Raw genomic sequence first — 20,881 nt, 5'->3', positions numbered from 1 at the left:
CATCTTGGTAACGACAACCTTGCGGCCCACTGAGATAAAGGAGGGTTACTCATGCAGCCTGCTCACTAGCCTAGGTTGTCCATCACTGGTCCAAGGACACAACCCCTTCCCCAAGATTTTCCAGAGATGCTGCATCTCTACACACAGACACCCCTTGTGTGGCCCTGTGCCCCAACAACATGTCTTGCCTGCTTTTATTGCATATCGTCTTAAAATATTTTCCCTGGTTGGGTTGGAGACAGAAGCCCCCTCCCCCAGCTCCAGTTAGTGTATACAATTATTGAACATGCCCATTTCCAAACCATGCTTTCGAAGTCTGTTAAATTCTTGCTCTGTTTGAGAGCAACTGCCACCTACAGATAGAAATGACTGGCCTGTTCTCAACAACACACCAAAAAATGCTGCGTACCTGCTTTATTTTTCTTTTTTTCCCCAGCCAGAATTTAAAATGCCTGGGTGCATATTTAGGTAGCCTCCCCTCAGCTGTCCCCTCTGGTCTATTTAAAACCTGCACCCGTATCTTACAGAAATATTTTAAGCAGATAGGCCTGTTCTCTGGAGACATGCGTTCTAAAAGCCATGCTCTCTCACTGACTGGGATCTGATCCCCGGTAGCTCAGAAGTATCACTGACAGAAGACAGAGGTCCTGAACAGATGCCATTTTGCGTAGCCTCCCTGGAAGCAGCTCAGTGCTGTGACACAAAAGTGTATGCTTGGTTTCCTGCTCCCCTTGACCTCTTTACTTTTTCTGTTCATGAATGATGCACCCACTTGTAGCCCAGGCAGTGACAACAATGAGGTTCTTATTTCCCACTCCCTCACTCCCCTACCCCGCAATGCAAAAAGCCATAACTGTCAAACAGAACCACTATATGTTGGCTCAGCCGTGCTTCAGCCCTTTAATTTGAGCTCTAGCGTTTCCTAAGAACTCACCTTTGCAAAGGGATTGAGAATAATTCATACAGATTCTAATCACTAGATGGAGCAAATAATATAAACTCATTGAAGGTATAAGTAGATCAAACACCTAATTAAGGACATAAGTGATAACTTAATCAAGATCATTACAGAAATCAGTATGTTGCTGCGATTACTTAAATGGCAAGGTAAGAAAAATGCTCTTGCGTAACCAGAGCTTTGAAAAACTCAGGGAGGCCAGCTCTGTCAATAGGCAGCAAAGCACAGAAAGATTACACAGTAACAGTGCTTTCTTGTATTACACCAAAAGCTGTGTGCCATCTGAGGCTGATTCAGGAAAATACTCAAATCCCCTGGTAATTTCCTGCAGACAGAACATTTAATCATCTCCAAGCCTCCACCACAAAAATCCAAAGTAAATGATTAACACTTTCAGAGGAATTTGCCTTAAGAACAAGAACCGTCTTCTGCTCCAGGATGGAGCAACTATTTGTTAGAGCAAATATGTGTGTGCGTGCGTGTGCACGCTACACACACACACACACACACACACACACACACACACACACACACACACACACACACACACACACACACACACACACACACTCCCTTCTCTCAACAAAAATAAAGTCAAGCAAGCCAAGCCATAACATTTCTCTTCTGCATTTTTTATATTGATTTAACTCATCAACCAACTGCTTGCATGATTGGGGTTATGTGCAGGTCTGTGGGTATGGGATGCACATGCAGTCTACAGATACACCATATTGGTTCATTTTATTTTTTTATCCCAACGAATGGGCAGTTTGTAGTATTTATGACCAGAATTTGAAACATGCAAGTTTTTCACTGCCCTAACTGACTTGACACCTTCAGTTGCCTAGTTCTCAAGTTTTTGCAAGTGATTATTTTAAGAACTGTCCTAATCCACTCCCTCCCCAAATGGATATTTGCTCAGTCTGCATACAAGGATCACGATGTCTGTTCTCCAGTGACTCTGCCAGCTGCACAGATAAACACATCTGCTTGAAGAAAGCAAGAATCCCAAACTGTGCAAATGATTTGCACTGGCTAAACAACTGCAAATAGAGGACGTTAAACACATCTATAGCAGCAAACAGCCAAAGTAATTTAATGAAGACCAGCGTTCTGTAGATTACGTGCTAGTTTGTATTTGTGAGAAATATCTTTTTTTCACCCAAACATGTGTCATTTATGACTAACCATTGAACTTGTGAAATGTGACTTGTTAGTTGCTTAATTGCAAAAGCATTCAAAAGCCATTTGCATTAAGCATGTTTTATTAGATACTTAAAAATCCTTGTTTTGCTTGAAAGAAAAAAACTTTGTTTTAATTTCACATCAGAGAAAGGCTATACTTGCCTTAGAATGCATTCTAATGTTATAAATATAAAAATCCAACATTCAAGAGTTTAAAATAACATTTTAGCCTCTATTAAACACAGCTGTCAAAAGGTTCAAGATTTGCATTTTGTCATTCCACACAAATCCCCACAGCAGCTGAGATGACATACTCTACATTTTGGAACTCAGCTAAAGATAAGCTTCAGACTTCCACAATGTTTTACACTGCAGACACTTTGTGAACTCACAAACTACAAGTGGTTTGGAAATTAGCAACAGAAGCTATGCAAAGCCACCACTGTCTCAAGTTAAACTTTTAAAACTTCCCTAGGTAAAAAACACAAACCAAAAAAAGACCCCAAAATTCCGTTTGAAGTAGAGACATTATAACTTCCTAGATTAGTCAATTAAGTCTCTGCACAGTTATTTAGCAGCATTAATTAAATGAGACCAAAATTCTCCACAACATTTGAGCTACTTAGCTCAGTTTTCCTACCTAATTGCAAAAGCAACCCTGAGTTTACAGCTTGATAACAGAAAAATTACAACTGAAACCAACTTCCCAAATGTAAATATTAGCTGCAGATTATATGTCTTATGCTCTTCTATGTTACAAACTGAACCCAATTACTTACCCCGACTAAAAAGGCATTTATTTCACGTGCAGAAAAACCACAGCGGCAATGGGAAGGAGAAAGGAAAGAGAGAAAGATGGAGAGCAAAGAAGGAGAGACGTCTTTTCAATGTCTTCCTAATGAGAAAAGTGTGGTGGCTGCAGCAAAGAGCGAAATGCTGACTGAGGCCCTCTGGGGTACTCAGTGAGAGGTGGAGAAGCATTCTCACACGGCCTGGCTAAAACACTGCCATTTGGAGTGGCTTTGCTGTTCCAGAAAGCTGTTTGTAGCAGCTAGGTCATTTGGAGAGTTAAAGCACACAGGCTGTTTCCAGTGACGCCCACTGGAGTTCTAGCTTATTGGTGAAAAACAGGAGGCATAACCCAACCCTGTCCCTCAAGCTGAATTCTGATCTCCAGAGCCAGCATCCCTTACTGCGTTAACTAAGAGAGCTAAAGAAATGGTACTGTACCCAACCCAGCTCATGATTGAAGGGCAGTAGAAAAAGCTTCACAAATCACATGTAGCTCTGAAAGTAATAATGGATCTCACGGTTAACTATTGTGCTATAAAACACACCTGAAAATAACCCAGTGCTGTTCACATTCACATGTGCTTTTCCATGGAACCTAGCTGTAAAGAAGCTCAGTTCTTTGCATGCTCCTGAGCACGGTACTAACTTTTAATACCTACACTAAACTGGGGGCTTATTCATAAAATCACAAACTACAGACCTATGACATGTGCCACTTCCTACATGATGCCCAATGACTTGGAAAATTGCTGTTCATTTCCAAACAAACGGTGAGCATGGAGAAGATTTAGGCCTTTTATGACCCCATGACAAATTTTGGTCTTATATTGTTGTGAAAACCTAGAGAAAGTTAACTGACATATTTTAGTAAATGCAGAATTGAGTCCACAATTTGGATAAGTTTGGAATTAATCTGTAGGTATGTTGCAGTTTTGACAGTGGTTTTCAACCTGTGATTAGGGCAATCATATCTCCCTGTCCCAAATATGGGACAGGATGATATGGCGGGGAGGGGCTGCTCCTCCTGGCTCCACCAAGCTCCCAAGAGTCGCGAAGGAGGCGGCAGCGTGGGGCGTCTCTCGCAGGGAGCACTGAAGCAGGGAAGGGCTCTGGCTTTTCTCTGCTGTCACCTGGCTGCTGGGCGGGGAGTGCAGAAGTGGCTTCGGCACTTGATGTGTTGCCACCTGGCTGCTCGCATGGCTGCCCCCTCTGGCTGTCACCTGCACCTGGCTCCTTGCCTAGGTGCAGCACAAAAGCTGGAAGTGTCCTGCAGTGAAGCAGAGGAGTGTAGTTGGGTAGCGTCATCTCCCCTCCAGGCAGGCTGGATCGCCTTTTAGGCCTGCGGTCCCTCTGCAGGGTGGATTAGAGAGGTGGGGGGTGTGGGGCAGGAAGGAACCAGACTGCAGGATGAGGGTTCTCCACCCTGGCACAAGGTAACCACAAACAGGCAGTTTCAGATCACGGGAAGGGCATTCTGTTTTTCTGACCAACCAGAAGTATGCGGACACCCCCATCTCCAGGTGCAAACTTGGAAGCGCTGTCCCTGCTAAAGGCACCCACAGATCAGGGCCCTTTCTCCTGCTGCACCAAATGCTGGGCTGAGCAAAAGCAACATCTACAGCTGAATTCCACCCAGCCAGTTTCCAGCCTAAGACTTCCATGATAGGGGTCCACAGACCAAGTTCCAAAGGGAAATTCCTGCTCTTGAATTTGTTTAGGGATTCCCAAATAGAAGATGGAAAATCACATCCTACCATGTATACTCAAGCACGTGTTATTTTCTTCTGCTGGAACACCCCAGAATGGCTTTCCAGCACCCTTTTTCCTGGTGCTGCCATTCTTAAGAGGTAGCTGAGCAGCTCCGAGCCACAAGTGGCTTTTTAAAGAGCCATTTGAGGCTCCTGCTGCAGCTGCTCTCTGCTGGCTTCTAGCACCCTGCTGTGCTGAAAGCAGACACAGCTTAATTGGTTGAAACAAACCAATTAAATTGAGTCTTATTATCAGCACGGTAGGGTGCTGGGGGAGCTGGAGGGAGCTGCACAGTTGTGGTGAAGAGCAGAGGGCCCAGAAAAAGAGCAGCAGCACGTGGACCTCTGAGTCCTGGAGAAGGTGAGTGAATCCTGGATTGGGGGGGCAGTGTAAGCTGCCTGGGGGCAGGAGGGGGGCGGTTTGGGCTGTGGGGGAGATTAAAGGCTAGTGGTGGGTTGGGGTCACGGGGTGGAGTGTGGGTAAAGCCCTGCAGTGGTTTGGGGTTGCGCGTGCGGGGGAGGAGGGTTAAGCCTAGTGGTAGTTTGGGGCTACAAACTGGAGGTAGTTGGGGCTTGAGTTCTGGCACCTTTTTGCTACAAAAAAAGCACCGTACTCGAGGATGCTGAACTGATGTAAGGACTGCCAATACCAGCCTTAAAATAGTTTCTTCCATCTCAGCACAGGCACATGGATAAAGCAATGAAGGCTACATGGGCGAAAAGGAGCATGACTAGAGAAATCATTTAGCCACCGTATTTCCAGATTAACATGAACGGATACTTTTACATTTAAAAGTATTACCTTGCAGGCACACACTATACATTTTAAATCCAGAAATCGAACTCCAAACAAAAAGTTCCACGGTAACCAAAACGCAGGCAAGAAAAAGGTGTTTCTTCAAAATTTTGGTGCGATCACGTTGGGAGGATTGAGAGCCTGAAAGCAAATTTCACTTACCTTCACTTTCAAATGATTGAGAACAATCAAGGGATGGAAGAGAAAAAGAACACTTGAAATAATAATCATGAATCCAGGTATGGTATTCACATGGATGGAGTAATATAAATTAGATCAACCTTGCCTCACGGTGTAGATCTGCCTTATAAAGCCATCCAATGTACAGTGATGGGCAAGCAGTTTCTTTGTATGTATTTGTTCTTTTTTGAGTAGTATCTTATGCATCACACCTAGGTTCCAAACTCCTTGGGTAAAGGAATGTTTGATTGTAAAGTACCAAACACACTCATTAGACTTCTCCAGTAATATTAGCTTGCCCCAAATTCCAATGCTCTGAAAGATCATTGGTAAGAATGTTTTATTTTTTTTCTGGAGCAGACATTTCTAAACTCTTTTCTCCACACTTTGTTCTGGTAAGCGGTAGCTGCAGGAAAAAGGGTGCTTTCAACAATCTAAAGGAGCGAGTTTCTGAAAGCCTGCGTGCTGAGATAATAAAGGTACTTTAAGTCGAGTTACTATGGAGTCTATACTGGGGATGGGGGTGTTGACGTGAGAAACTCTCCCACTGACTGCCCTTTCACTTCTGCTTCTGGTGGAATACTGGAGTCAATGAGAGGATGATCAGCAGTCGATTTAGTGTGTCTTTACTAGACCTGCTAAATTGACCCCTGAGGGATTGATCCCTGCAGCACCAATACCCTGGTAAGTGTATACAAGCCTAAGTAGGTTCTAAGGCATTTGGAGGTTAGCGAGCCCATTGAGGAGTTGACTCAGAGAACCCATATGGGTCAGACTGCATCTGATAAAATCCCAAAATATGTTCTCACCTAGCTCTCAGTCATACTACTTGACTGGACTTAATTGTTGCTGTTCTAATCAAGTGAATTCTAGCGCTCATCATAACACAAGAGCTGGGCTGCAACCAAAGGGGAAACCAGAACGAGAAAGAATTTTGTATCCATTTATCAAGCCCTCGAACAAAACTCTACCACCTAAAGCCTAGAGTAGAAGCTTCCAACTTCTCATTCTGTTCCACTTGTGTTGTAAGCTGCTCTATCATTGTGCTCCTTCCCTCCAAGGACCTATTCAGCCTGTCCCCATAGTATTTCCTGTGGCCCACAGCAGCATGTTCAGGTCTAAAAGGATCTACTTCAGGTCCAGGTATTTGGCTCAGGTTGCTTACATAGGCAGGAGCTGGGTAGCATAGCCTTCCCTCTTCAACTTCTCCACTACTTGGAAACTCTCTGTGTGCCAGCAACATCACCAGAGACAACCACCACCCTCCAGGCTCAGCAAAGGTAACAAAAGCCTCCATGCTGCAACACAGCAATTTAAAACTCCAGCCTGGCAACTTATTACTTCATTAAAAGCTCACTAGGTAAAGGAGCAGATTTTATTAGAAAATGTCACTAATACCAGTGTATGGTTTTTGTTAGTGGTGTGCAGCTTATCAGTATTCTTTTCATGCCATAAGGTTACTACATGATAGGTGTGTTTGCCCTGCCCCCAAGGATTTCCGCAGCAAGGTGAGCTACATCCCACCCAATAAGCCCACTTGTTACAGAAGGCACAGGGGGCAGAAGTGGGTGTGGCCTGTGTGGTCTGACTACTGGCAGATGTCGTAGCCCTCTGGGACACAGTTTGCTGGGGAAATCTGGAGCGATGCCAAAGCTACTGCATGCCATGGCTAATGTAGAATCAGTCACTTTTTTCAATCCATGTGCAGAATAAATTTTATTATGTGCACCAAGGCATGTGCAATGTGCACCATTAATGGAAACACATGCTGCCCACTGTGGGTGGCTGTGGGCGCTCTCTAATCAGCTGGGCAGCACCTGAATCTCTCCTGGGTGGCTGTCCAAACACTCAGTTTACACTGGCCACAGCATCAGAGAGCTACAACTAATTCCACTGCAGCATCCAACATATAAGGAACACAACTAGGAACCCAGCCCAAGGTGTTTCCAAGAAGGCACAAGTACATACGGTGTGTCTGAAACTCACGAACACAGCAGCTCTCTCCTGGGGCCTGGCATTGTGTAGGGTGGGAAAGATGCCTTACTTGAGGATTTCCTTCCTCTTTAATGCCTGTGTTGCTGTGAGAAGCTACTTCAGCTTAAAATTGACTAAATTTTTTGTCAATAGACACTCAAACAGATGACCAAATCTGTCATCCTGGAGGCTGTGGGATGTGATTTCTCTCCAGGAGGCAGCAGGGCTCCATGGTAGAATTTATCAAATTATGAATACTTTCCTATCCAACCTCTTTTACCGCACTGTAAATCCTTTTCTTGTTGTCTATACAGTTCTCTCCCGCCAATATTGGATTAGTCTGAAAACCAATAAAACCAACAAAACATCCTTTTAAAGATCCTTAGCTACACATATGGAATGGATTAAATGATATTTTATTTTCCATTTACTTGTGCTAAATAAAATGTGTTCATAGAACCATTTAATTTTGCACATAAGCAATTTATTCCTGTTTTATAGAGCTATTCATCTTCTAGCCAGTCTTCCAAACAGTCCTTCATATATTCATTTTGAATGTGCTCATCACAGTACTACTTAAGTGGAATTTATCAAACTATGGTTCAAAAACATCATGTTCAAAAGTCTCTGTCCCTTGACATGTATGCATAGGAACTTTGATTCGTGTAAACCAAGTTTTTGATATTTAAGACAAGCTAAACAGTCTTTTCTTTTAGCCTTACCAACATAAAAGTATGTTTTTGGACTCTGTGGGTTCTCTGTACTGATAAGATATTTTACTTCTGTGGCCAAAATTACACATCATGTGAGGATGATCATCTGGCCCCTAAGGTATGCAGAAATGGTCAAAATGGAATTGTTTTGGCCTGTCTTGCTGAAGTACTTCTCTTTCTAGAACCATCGCGCACTTGCAAAGTGCCCTTTTTTTTCTTTTTTAAATGCAAGAGACTTGCTTCTGCATTTCGATGAACTGATTTCAGTGGGGACTCAGCATCTCCCCGGATCTGGCTCTTAACCTCCTATTTACATGTCTCCAGTTCTAAATCTTGCCTTCTTGCCTCTTGGTAACTGACATCAGGGTCACTCTATCTACAGCACTATCGGCAACACATGCTGCACCACTTTTCAATTCCCCTTTGAAGCTGCTCTCCGAGCGCTTCAGAAAACACTGTCTCGACGACTTATAATTTCCATTAATTTTTGGTTATGATTAGGGGGTCAGTCCGTGCAACTCTGATAACAGCAGGGTTGATAAACGCGACTCTATTAAAATTATATGTGCATAAAGGAAGAATAATTAGGGGAGCAAATTCCTGACAACGCTTATCAGCTGCGTGCTGGCTGCTTGCTTTTGTACTGCTAAGGGCTTCTGAGAGGCAAGAGGCTGCCCTGTGCCCTAAACTTCATTGTTCCTCCATGCAGTGTTTCCAGGCACAGTGGACGAGTCTCTCCTCACCATAGGCAAGATGCTGATTGCAAAACTATAGGGGCAATTGCTGTGGGAGGCAGGAGCACAGAAAGATTACAGGAGGAACGTTTTCCTCTCGGTGCATCTGTGCCCTTCCCATTAACGCAGATTGAAATTATGTATGCAGCTGGAGTAGGTGACGAGGTTTACAAAATCTGTCTCTGGCCTTAGGAGCAGGAGGCTTTGGGGGAGGGATGGAGAGGAAAGAAACATGTTTGCTGAAAGGAGGAAAAGCTGTAGCTGCTTGTAACCACAGGAACTCCTGCACATGCTCACTTCTGCCCCCTCCTAAGAGGCGTCATTAGTCAATGGTAGTCACTATGGTGAAACTGATCAAGATAAAAGGTGGCTGAGACAGTCGTAAAAGATCGCAGCTCCTTTGAAGCCATCAGAGCTCTGCTAAGTTGCTTATTGTATCTGTTGTCTGGCAGGGGCTAGCTTAGTTTTCAGCTGACATTATTTATTTTGATACACCATGTATCTCGGCCTGTATGTCAGTCACTGCAGACATGCACAATTGTTTAGCATAATGCCCAAGATATGAAATTAAGCCCAGCACTGGGGAATGCCAGTTTCTACTCTCTCACGCTCGAGTGGGGTTGCAGGAGTGAGGGCGTTGTCTGTTCACCTTGCAGTCACAGGGTTTTGGCAATGATGCTGTGGGAGCAGGTTCAGGACCGTAACGGGAAGAGTCCTCTGGCAAACGTTTGGAAGAGCACCAACAAAGTTCTGAACTGTGAAAACTGGATCACGTGGATAACATCACAGCCAGGTCATCATCCCAAACTTTTCGCATCACGCCCCCCCTTTGATCTTTGAGAAACCGTCACCCCCCCCGACCTCTTCTTAACCATCATCCAAACCCCCTTTTAACAACAACAACAAAAAATCAATTCCTAATTTAAAATAAACACAAAAACTTGACAGAAAAGTGTTATTTGAAATTAAAAATAAACACAAATAGTTTTTCTTGGCCCCTTGCAGGTGCTTGGTGCAGCCCCACCTGGCCAGCTGCGTGAGCCCCGTGCCAGCCGCCAGAGCTGCCTGTGCCAGCTACTTGCCCATCTGAGCCCCGCACTGCCAGGGCCAGCCACCCACCCACCAGCCCAAGCTGCCCAAGCCCTGCAATGTCGGGGCCAGCCACTCAAGCCCCATGAGTCCTGCAAGCTGGCTGCCTGAGCCCTGCGAGCCCCCCTGCCCAAGTCCCTCCCCTCCCCTCCCCTCCCTCCCCCAAAGCCAGGTACCTCCAGTCCCCCACTCTCACTCCATCCTCCTCCCCCAAGCCAGGCACCCCCAGCCCCCATCTAACCCCATCCTTCTCCTCCCCTCCCCAACCCACACTCACTCCCCTTTGCAGGAGGCAGCTCGCCCCATGTGGGCCTTCACCAGCTGCCAGTTGTTTTATAGTGGCTGCGCCAGGTGGCCCATGTAAAATCTCAGGGGCTGAGAGCCGGAAGCAAAGACTAGCTCTTTCTTTGGGTGGGGAGAATGACAGGAGTGGGCTGGGTCACCTCGTGCCCCCCCCCCCGGAATTTCTTCATGCCCCCACCTAGGAGGGCACACCCCCCCAGTTTGGCAAGCCAGGATCTAGTGTGAAGTGTAGAAGTCACCACAGGGCAAGGTAATTGACGCCCACTCAAGATCCAGTTGACTGTTTATAAAATTGCCTTTCTCAGAGAGAACTTTTTATAGCATCCTTTATCCTGGTCCCTCTGTCACAGCTGGTTCATTATTTGCACTGGAATAATAGAAGAATCATAAAATATTAAAACTAGAAGGGACCTTGAGAGGTCATCAAGTCCAGTCCCTTCTTGACATGACCTCCCCTTAACACAGGCAGTCCTGAAGAGCACTTGGAATAATAAGCAGCAGTTTAGAGTTTCACTGATAGAACTGTTCAGCTTTATGGTTCTGACCCAAAAACTACTGACTAGGTCAGGAGCAGGCCAGAGCTGCCCACCAGGCTGGATTTTTAGCCTTTTAGTCTGCCTGAGTCTGGAACCCTCACGCAGGGATCAACCCCACACCGTTAGAAGTGTCTGTCCATTCAATGTTCCTCTCTGCACCAGGCCTCATGCACTGTCCTCACTCCCAGACCAATCCTTCAGCTCTGGTTGACCGCCTCTGGCCAGAGCCTGCATGTGGGCACTCCACCCCCTTCTGTACCCCAACTCCCTATCCTGAGCTCTGCTTCTGCATCCATGTGGTAGCTGGGAGAAGGACTGAGTGCTGCTCACGGAGGGCGCAGGTGGTGAAGGAAGTGTGCGTGGGAGGGTGGGTGGGTGGTTATTTTGGGGGAAAGGGACCCCCATAGGGGTGGGGATTGGCAGCCAAAAGGCAACTGAGGGAACATAATACTGGACAGAGATGAGTTTTGGAAGCTGAGAATGGAGTTTGTTTGGGCATGTCTGAGGTTTTGGAAGCTGAGGAGGGGAATAGGTTCTATTTATTCTATCCTAATTATAGGTATTTTCATGGTGATTAAACACACATTAATCGATATTAAACCACTATCAAACACAAAGACACACTGGGCTGCCCATTACACATCACTGCCATTACACCCCCTGGGTAACAATATCAGGCAAATCAGATCTGCACCATCAACAAAACATTTCCCTCGTGCAGGAATTTTAGAACACTAAAATTAAAACATGCATGTTCCCAGGTAGGTAACTCTAACAAATGATTCCCAAGATAGCCTTTTTTTTGGATTTGATTCAACAGAGAAAACAACATACAATTTTTTTTCCCCCTTCAAGATAAACTCTATATTCTAAAACTAAACAGAGTTGGGTAAGCAAAAGCCAGTACAGATTTCAAATATCCTGTACTCTTTGTATTTATTTATTAATTTTTTTGGAAAGCTGGACTGCATTGGAGAGACACACTGTGAAAACTCTGGACTACCACTGGCACCAGACGTAAACACTAGGAGAGCTAATATCATGTACTGTTTTTATCCTGACAGTCTATACCACAGAGTACAGCTGCAGTTTGCCATTCCATGTTAAACCACTCTCAGTGTAAGATCATTTTTAGGGTGTAATTGTGGAGGCGAAAACAAGATATTATCATAAAATCAAAAAAGAGGGTGAGGGAACAGCCAAAGAAACGTAGAAATTAAAACACTGAAATGCAGGCTTTTAAAATCATCTTAGACATCAGAGTTAGCATTTCCCTTAAAGACAACTGAACCGTTTCATGAGTGTATACTAACCCCTAAAGAAATCCTTGGTCTTTGTAAACAGAAGGATCCTCTACAGATTTTTCAACTGAGATGACTGTAGCTGGGTCTCAGTTTTAATAAGCCCACTGATTACTTACATCTTCTGAAGTTTTTTCTGCTGCAGTGGATAAGTGGTGCTATTTAGAAGAATGGAGTAAATCTCTCACTTTTTTAAAAAAAAAATAACACTCTCCTACACATAATAGTGGTTAGTAGGCTATAAGATCAAAACAATGTAAGAGCACTGGCTAGTGGCTTAATGAAATCGCACAGGAAGGAATTCTCTCTAAGGATAGGTCCACACTAGCTGTGGAATATTGAACGCTTAGGTTTGATTTTCCAGGGCACCATTTGGTGCATGTGTGAAATGGTGCATTCCGGGGTCGATGTCCCATCGACATTCTGCAGCGAGGACAGAGACCAATGTCAATGGCTGCAAAAATGATTTTAGGTACACAACTGGTGTACCTAAAATTGCATTAGCAGCTTTTGACATTCCCAGTAAGTGTAGACATAGCCTAATCCTGTAATCCAAGAGCAAAAGAAAAACCAAGAAAAGCGCAATGAATGCTCAGTATTGCCAGCTTACATGATTTTAATATGTCTTACAAAATATGCCCTAGCTTCTGGAGTTAGGCAATTATGCAAGAATCTTAATTAAAAACATAAGTAATTTCCTAGTCCTCCTGGTAATGGAGAAAAGTTTGAACACATGGCGAAATTCCACTCAATTCAATGGGGCTAAGATTTCATCCATAAGCCCTTCAGACTAAAAAAAAACAGAAGACAAGTAAAACAAACCTAAAATTTATCTTAAAAAAAAACAATAAAAACTAAGTCTCCTGATTTTTAAGCCCATTTCCTGATTTTGGGTGGCCTGCCTGATGATACTGGAGCATTTGGGGTGGGCAACATTGAGTAGAGGAACTCCTGCAGAGATGGAATGCTTCAAAACTCGCATGTAGACTCTGCTTTCTGTTTGAGTCAATAATCACAGTTTCCAGTTACACCAGCTCCTCTCCTTTCTCATCTTTCCTTAATTATGGCTCCCCTGTAAGAATACACAAATGGCTACTTAACGGAGGAAGAAAGCAGTTAAATACTCTTGAGCAGTAGGAGTTGCAAGTGGCATGTAAATGAGATCATTATTGATTCTTAATGTACTTGTTTAAAAATAAAATTACATGCATTTATACAGATCTAGCTTCACAACTCACGGGAAACCATTTCAATGCAAGTTACACCAGTGCTGCCTTTAATAAAAACTGATTTTTCCAGTGTCTTACAACTGTTTGTTACACTTCCAGAAAAATTGCAGCTGAGTGGCAGTGTGTCCAGTGTTTGAACCCGAACCCAAACCCAACAGTGCTGAGTTATGGCAGCTATGACTGAGGCCTTTTTTGTAACATAACCTTGCAGAATCAAGATAATATTCTACTCAACTTCTTCTGTCTTCCTCTACATTCATCCATGTCCCAGAACATTCACATACAGCTACTATGTCAGATTAAACACCACTTCACTTAACTTTAAAGAGCTCCACCAGAAAGTTCCAGAGATAAATCCGTAAGTCTCTTCATCTCAACCTGAACCAGAGCTTTGATGCTGGAGGCTGTACCAGGCTCATGCATTCTAGGGATCAGGTACAGACACACATGGTATGTAACAGACTGCTGGACAAAGTTAAGGGAATTGCGACCTCCCGAAATTGCAAGTCTTTGTAGAGCAAAGAATCGGAGTCAAGGCATCTTCAACTTATTTCTCGTGGAGAATAGGGCTTCAATGGGACTACGAGTGCTTAAAGTTAAACACAGATTCAAGTGTGCTGGACTAGGGCCTAACAAACCTTTAACTCAGACCATTTTCTTAAATGGATAAACTAAGGTGACAATGCAGTTTTCTTGTTCAGTAGATTTGAAGAGACTTATACAGGCTCTTGTCATGCAGCTCAGGCAGTAGAGGTTCATACTTTCAGAATCAAAAGTCCCAGATTCTATCCCCAGTGATAAAAACCCCTACACAGACGCAGCATTCCATGTACCCTTAGGCTATGTCTACACGGCAGCACTATGTCTAAATAAAATATTCCAAAATGGCTAATCCAAAATATCTTACTTTGAAATAATGCGTCCACACACAAAATGCATTTCAAAATAGCATTTCCAGCTCCACAGTGCTATTTGGAAATACTGCCATTGGAGCCCATGATGGCTGATTTCAAAATAGCTCTATTCCATTTCTTGATGCACTTGTTTCAAAATAGCAACTTCAAAACAGGTGTTATATCCTGTGAAATGAGGTGTATGGAAATTGAAATAAATTCAAAACCGAAAATTTATTATTTCAAAATAGCGTGTGCATTGTTTACATGCTGCCAAAGTTATTTTGAGATAACTTTGCTGTGTAGTCACAGCCTTATTGGCCAGGCACAAAAAATCAACAGAACATATACAGGAACAAGAAGATATACATATTTATACCATGAATTTCACCACACTGAGTAACATTTCAACATCCACTGTAATCTTTCCTGCTGCATAATGTTGTGGAGACTGTGATAAAGGACAAGAGATGCTGCTTTAGTTCTGAGGAATTTCCATATACCTGACTTATCACATCGTTGCTCCACTGAGGTCAGGGATGGGGGGGGAGATGTTTCTGTGACATTCCTAGAAGTGCTGCCACCTGAGAAGCAGGGTTTTTGTGATTTACATCACACCACTAGCCTGTGCCTTAATCTGTGATGCAATGCTCAGAAGTACCTGCTGCAAGTCTTCTATGAATACTGACAGCAAAAATAGTGGAACGCTCCTTGGTTCAGAGGATCAAGGGGTAAAATCCTCCAGCTCACAGGGGTTAGGAGGAGCTATTGTTTGGGATGTACTATTCCAAATGGATCACCTGACAGCTACTCTCTGAAAGGGCAGTCCAGCACAGCTTCTCTTTCAGAATCAACACAATCATTTATGTTGTGTTCTTCTCTTTGTTACATATGTCTGTTCCCTTCCTCTGTCCCCCAGGACTGGTTAGAATTGAACGAGAGTGTGATTAAAGGAATTATGACTGGATTATAGACTGGTCAAAACCCTGGTCTCTCCATTTTGAAACACGGTCACAGCTTTTACAAACCTGTTAAGAGGTCCGACTCACCACCACATTACCGCCTGCTGGCCACACTGGGAATTAGCTCGATCCTCAGCAGAGCACCCTCATCCTGGCCACTGTCTTGCCCAATATTGTTCTGCATTCTCTCCACGCTCTGCTTGCAACCCACGTTGCTCTCAGGACCCTCTTTGGGACACTGTCCTCTGGTAGTTCCCACTACACTGGTCTCACATGCCTTGCCAGGCGGGTATCAGCAGTCCTGAGTCTGAACACCCACCATGGTGGCTAACTGCAGCTTCGGTCTAGACCCTCACCTCTGGGGCAAGCCACAGTCCGTAAAGGCCACTCCTCTGTGTGGCTAGGTGCAAGGCTAGGGGGAGAGGGGAAACCCAGCCCCCCCACCACTATTCTTGGTCCCAGTCCAGGGACCCTCTGATGGCAGCTTTGTCCTGCTCTCTTATCCTCTCTCGCGCAACTGCCTCATGATTCCTAGGCCACTTCCCCTGTGACCCTCGCAACTCTCCTGGCCCTCCTATAAAGGGCTGCAGCCTAGCGGGTAACAGGCTGCAGCCTCTCCCTACTTCCCCTTAGCCTGCCCAGCACTGCTCTGTCCAAGGAGCTTCCTCTCTTACAGGGAGCTGGTCTGGCACCTTCCCTTGTCAGGCCTCAGCTGTCTCCCGCTCATCTGAGCAGGTCCTTATATACAGGGCTGTCCTCGCAAGCCACCCTGATTGGCTACTTATAAGCCCTTTCTGGACTGGATGCAGTTCTGAGTAGGCTCCCTCCAGCCTGCGTTAGCATGTTCTGGCCCACGGGGGGCAGCAGCCCTACTACAAAAACCCACATCAGATGATATTCATCTGCAGCAAGAACACTGGAAGCTAAAGAGTTAGCTGAGATCAGGGGATAACTTTAGGAGAATACAAGTGCCCACTTAAGGTGTAGCGGCTTCATTTGCACCACGTCAAATTCCAGTGGTCACAGTACAACACCATTAATGCCACAGCCCTTCACATAGGTCTTCCCTCCAGGCCTCTCCTTTGTGTTAACGAAAGGGTTCACTCTCACAGTCAAGTAAATTAAGGGTTAAACTGTCATGGTTCAGCCACTCCTCATAGCACGACGTATTGGAAAGTGGGGCGTTCTCAGAGAGAGATCCAATACTGCCGGGATAGAGATGCACAGCTTTAGACTGGGCTCACACTGTACCTCGACATTTCAATCAGGCCTTGCTATATGGAGCCATGATGGCATCAGATCTCCAAGGGTGAAATCAACGTATAATACTGTATGAACTTCCAACCCAGCAGAAAACTATTGCAACATTATGTAAGGGCAACAGTGAAAACTGAAGCCCATTTAAACTTAATTGGTGTGGGTCACACAGGGTCAATAAAACAGTCATTGTAACTCAGGTTGTACATAAATTTAGCATGTGACCAGTTTTAACACCTCCAGATTTTCATAGCCATGTAGCTGCAGTTTTCATGCAATATTTTTGTAAAACCAGAACATGAATAAACACAGAAAACAGGCACAGCTTCTAAAATGGCAAAGCAAAGTTAATTTCCCTAATTTTTGCCGTTATTATGCTGCGTTCATTGTATGCCAAGGTACTCAACAATTCAAAATAGACTCCAAAATTCCAAGTACTCAGCAAATCAATTTTATTCTCCTGGTTGCTTATCAAAAACAAGGAGCAATGTAATTTACCATTTCTGCTATAATAGTGAATCTTCCTAGGCTGCTGGAAAACAATCCAATGACATTTAACATTATTAAGTAATTTCTTACATAAATCAAAGCTGTTATTCCCAAATAAATATCTATACAACTCAAGAGGAAATCAATTAAAATGCATTTTATAGGAAACCACAGATGGAAAAATAGTCATTTTCTTCATTATATGAACAGAGAAAATGCATTGCTATTAACGCCCAGTCTACAAGAGGACTGTTGATTTACCTCAATCAAGACTATAAATATATTTAGCTACTAAAATATTGCATAATTTCTTACATCATATACATAGGAGGCAAACATCAAATCTTTATATGATCTCTAATGTATACAGTAAACTCTTTCATATCTAGCAGCCCTGAGACTCTTAGCCTGGAGAAAAGAAAACCAAGGTGGCGGTACTCAGCTCGTTCCCGTCGCCTTCCCCTGCCAGCCAATCCCACAGCTGAAGCTGCCAAGATGCCACTACTCAGTACCGGCAAGTACCAGCACTCAGTATTGGCAAGTACTGGCACAAAAAAAGCACTGCTTATGCTACTTTAGCTTACGATAAAAGGAAGCTGCATCCTGAATTGGTGGATGCTAGTGCTTACTATTTAGAAGGAGTTCTTGACCAAACTGACAAACTCTTTAAAATATACAGTAAATTTATTCACTAAAAGATTTACCTGGATAGCTCAGATCCTTAACTCAATTAACTAATTAATTAATTAATTAACTACAACCTATTCTGGATCAGGATGCTACACTCCAGAAGGCCCTAGGTGACAGGCCTGTCCTTTCCTATAGACAACCTCCTAACCTAAGTAAGATTCTCACCTGCAACCACCACAGTAATACTAATCCTGGAACTTCTCCTTGCAACAAACCCTGCTGCCAACTTTGTCCACATATTTATTCTGGGGACACCATCACTGGACCTAACCACATTAGTTACAAGATCAAAGGCATATTCTTGTGCATGTCCAGCAACATTATATATGTCAACAATGCCCTGCCACTATGTACATTGGACAGACTGGACAAAACTTTCACCAAAGAATAAATGGGCACAGAGCAGACATCAAGAAACTCAATACACATGAGCCGGTCAGTGAACACTTCAATGGAGTGGGCTGTTCTGTTAAAGACCTGAGAATTTGTGTCCTGGAGCAAAAACAATTTAAAAACAGATTACAGTGAGAAACTTGTGAGTTGGAATTCGTATATTCAAATTTGACACATTAGTACATCGTATGAATGGAGACATCAACTACCTCTCGCTTACAAGGACTGCTTCCCTTCCTTTGATGCTCGTAATTATCTCAGGCAGGACAATTAACACTCCCGCACCTCTCATCTCCCTGTGTCAGATTTTATTGAAATTTTTTTTTTGGTCCTCTCTATTTATAAATGTCAGTCTGTATTGGAAATGATATTGAGCTGATGAAGTGGGTCTGTCCCACGAAAGCCCATCACCAAATAAATCATTTTGTTACTCTTTAAAGTGCTATTTTTCTGCTGTTTTGTTCAATTAATTTTTGTTTTATGGAAAACAAAGTGAAAATGTCCATGCTTCATTTAAACCATTGCTCTGTGGCAGGGCTGGGGAGTTCACTATGCAGGCTGCCTCAGGGAGAGAGGACTACCCCAGACTTCTCATACCACAGCAGCTTGGGGCCAGGCGAGAAGGGCCTCTCCATATCTACTTCAGCTCCACTGGGCACAGCTGGGGATGGTTGCATGGACCCTCCCACTGAGGTAGATGCTGTTTCATCTGCCCCCTGCATGCCCCAGCCAGAGTGAGGAATACAGCAAACTGTGTCCCCTCCTGCGGCTCCCTGACAAAGGGGAAGAGTCTCTCCTGGTTTCAGGCCCTCCTGCCTTCTCTAAAGGCCACTGGTGTGGGGGAGGGGAGTGGCTTGGTGCTAGGGTGTCCCCAGCCAGACCCCTTCATCTGTCTGGGGATTCTCTCTCTTTTCCAGTATCGGAGGTGTAGCCGTGTTAGTCTGGATCTGTAACAGCAACGAAGGGTCCTGTGGCACCTTATAGACTAACAGAAAAGTTTTGAGCATGAGCTTTCGTGAGCACAGACGCACTTCTGTGCTCACGAAAGCTCATGCTCAAAACTTTTCTGTTAGTCTATAAGGTGCCACAGGACCCTTCGTTGCTCTCTCTTTTCTGTGTGGTTTTATGACAGCAACCCCATTCCATCCCATTGTACTGGCATAACCAAATCCTGACCTTGCTTTAAGTTACGATAAGAAGATGTATACCAAATGAGGCGGTCCTCGTTCTTATCATTTAACAGTTCTTGAACAAACAGAGGGATTCTCTCAAAGATATAGCTGATAAGGCAGGAGTTGGCAAAGGTGCTATAACTGAGAACCCAGTGATCTGGTTACCTAACTCTCTAGGCTTTACTACAACTTCCAACCTAAATCCAGTGGAAGTTTTGATTTAAGCAGTAACAAACACAAGCCCTCCTCAAGCCAAAAAAAGCAGCTCCCATCGCACCCTGCTCATTCATTCCTTGTATAGGCTCTAAATGCCTGTAAGTGTTTATAGGTATCATTGTTTCAGGCTTATGTTTGTTTTAAAAGGCTCTGCAGCCTGACAGTTAAAGCCATGATGCTCCTGTGATGTGTTACGACTTAAAATGCAGTGACTACTCAGGATTCAGCATTTCTCTAAGTCTTATTCAGGAGACACAGTCAAATATTCAAATCTGACAGCTGAGGGGGGTAACCATGTGGGGTCTTATCCAAATAACTCCCATAGGAAACACTTCTACCATGCTGAAATGCAGAGATATTTAAGTCAGGGCATGGTGGGAGGAGGGGGTAACTTATATTTAAAGAAAAAAAGATTTAAAATAAACAGCTTTAGAGTTCCTAAAAACAAAACCATAACAGTACCAGGACTGAGTCCTACCATTTTTTCTTGTTCATTTTTTTAACCTCAGAATCTTACGCTAAGATCTGCTAAGCTCACCCACCAGAATGCCTAACTCATTCAGCTGTTATGTGGAGCAGAGGGTGCCAGGCGCCTTGTAGGAGGTCCTAAGCAGCTCACAAGTTCTTGAGTGAAGTTGTCTAGTTGTGGAAAAGTCTCTAATTTCACAGCTCTCCTACAGACGACAGACACCATTTCAGCATGTGATGCCCCCGTACAACTTTGTGTGTGTATGCCCGCATGATGTGTGCATAGAATACATACCTGCCCTGTGCAAAGCTCTGCAAATCCAACTAATGGTGGACTCCTCCAGAGACAGAGCCAACTTCTCATCTACAGTGGGTCATGATAGGGGAAAGGGGTCAGAGATGAGGTGTCCTTGGACCTAGTGATATGTGACTATTGGCAGCTGAGTCCGATGTTTATCTTGGAAAGACGTAAATGTGACCAACGACGGTCTTTGCCTTCTCCTCCTGGTCTTGCACTGTGCACTACTTAACCTGGAAAATCCAGCCCATACGTACCCAGGGGTACACACACCCTTCAGAGACAATGATCTGCCTAACTCCTGCTGCTGAGACTTGTAAACTAAAATGCATTTTGGCCAAGAGTCAGAGCTGGCATTCTATTAACACTTCAGAGCCTGCTGTAAAGGTCAACTGCTGCAAAAAGCCTACACACGTTATTGTAAGAGGTTATTATAAAATGTGAAAGTGTTCATGGTGAAAGCTCTTGATGCACGCATACCAGGTAGATAATGGCTACATAAGAC

General features: G+C 44.1%; 1 protein-coding gene across 3 annotated transcripts in view; it reads right to left on the bottom strand.

The window, feature by feature from the left end:
- The window catches only part of PRICKLE2 (prickle planar cell polarity protein 2), a 107,929-nt gene extending 104,776 nt beyond the window's left edge, over window positions 1-3,153 (bottom strand). For all 3 annotated transcript variants that reach the window (XM_075005703.1, XM_075005702.1, XM_075005705.1), the window contains exon 1: window positions 2,923-3,153. The gene's annotated coding sequence lies outside the window, so the exon portion shown is untranslated. The remainder of the gene's footprint in view (window positions 1-2,922) is intronic.
- Window positions 3,154-20,881: the final 17,728 nt, after the last annotated feature.

The sequence above is a fragment of the Carettochelys insculpta genome, chromosome 11 (assembly GCF_033958435.1).
Source record: "Carettochelys insculpta isolate YL-2023 chromosome 11, ASM3395843v1, whole genome shotgun sequence".
NCBI classification, from domain to species: Eukaryota; Metazoa; Chordata; order Testudines; family Carettochelyidae; genus Carettochelys; species Carettochelys insculpta.
Note: the sequence above shows the minus strand (reverse complement) of the source record. Positions and strands in the feature narration are given on the sequence as shown.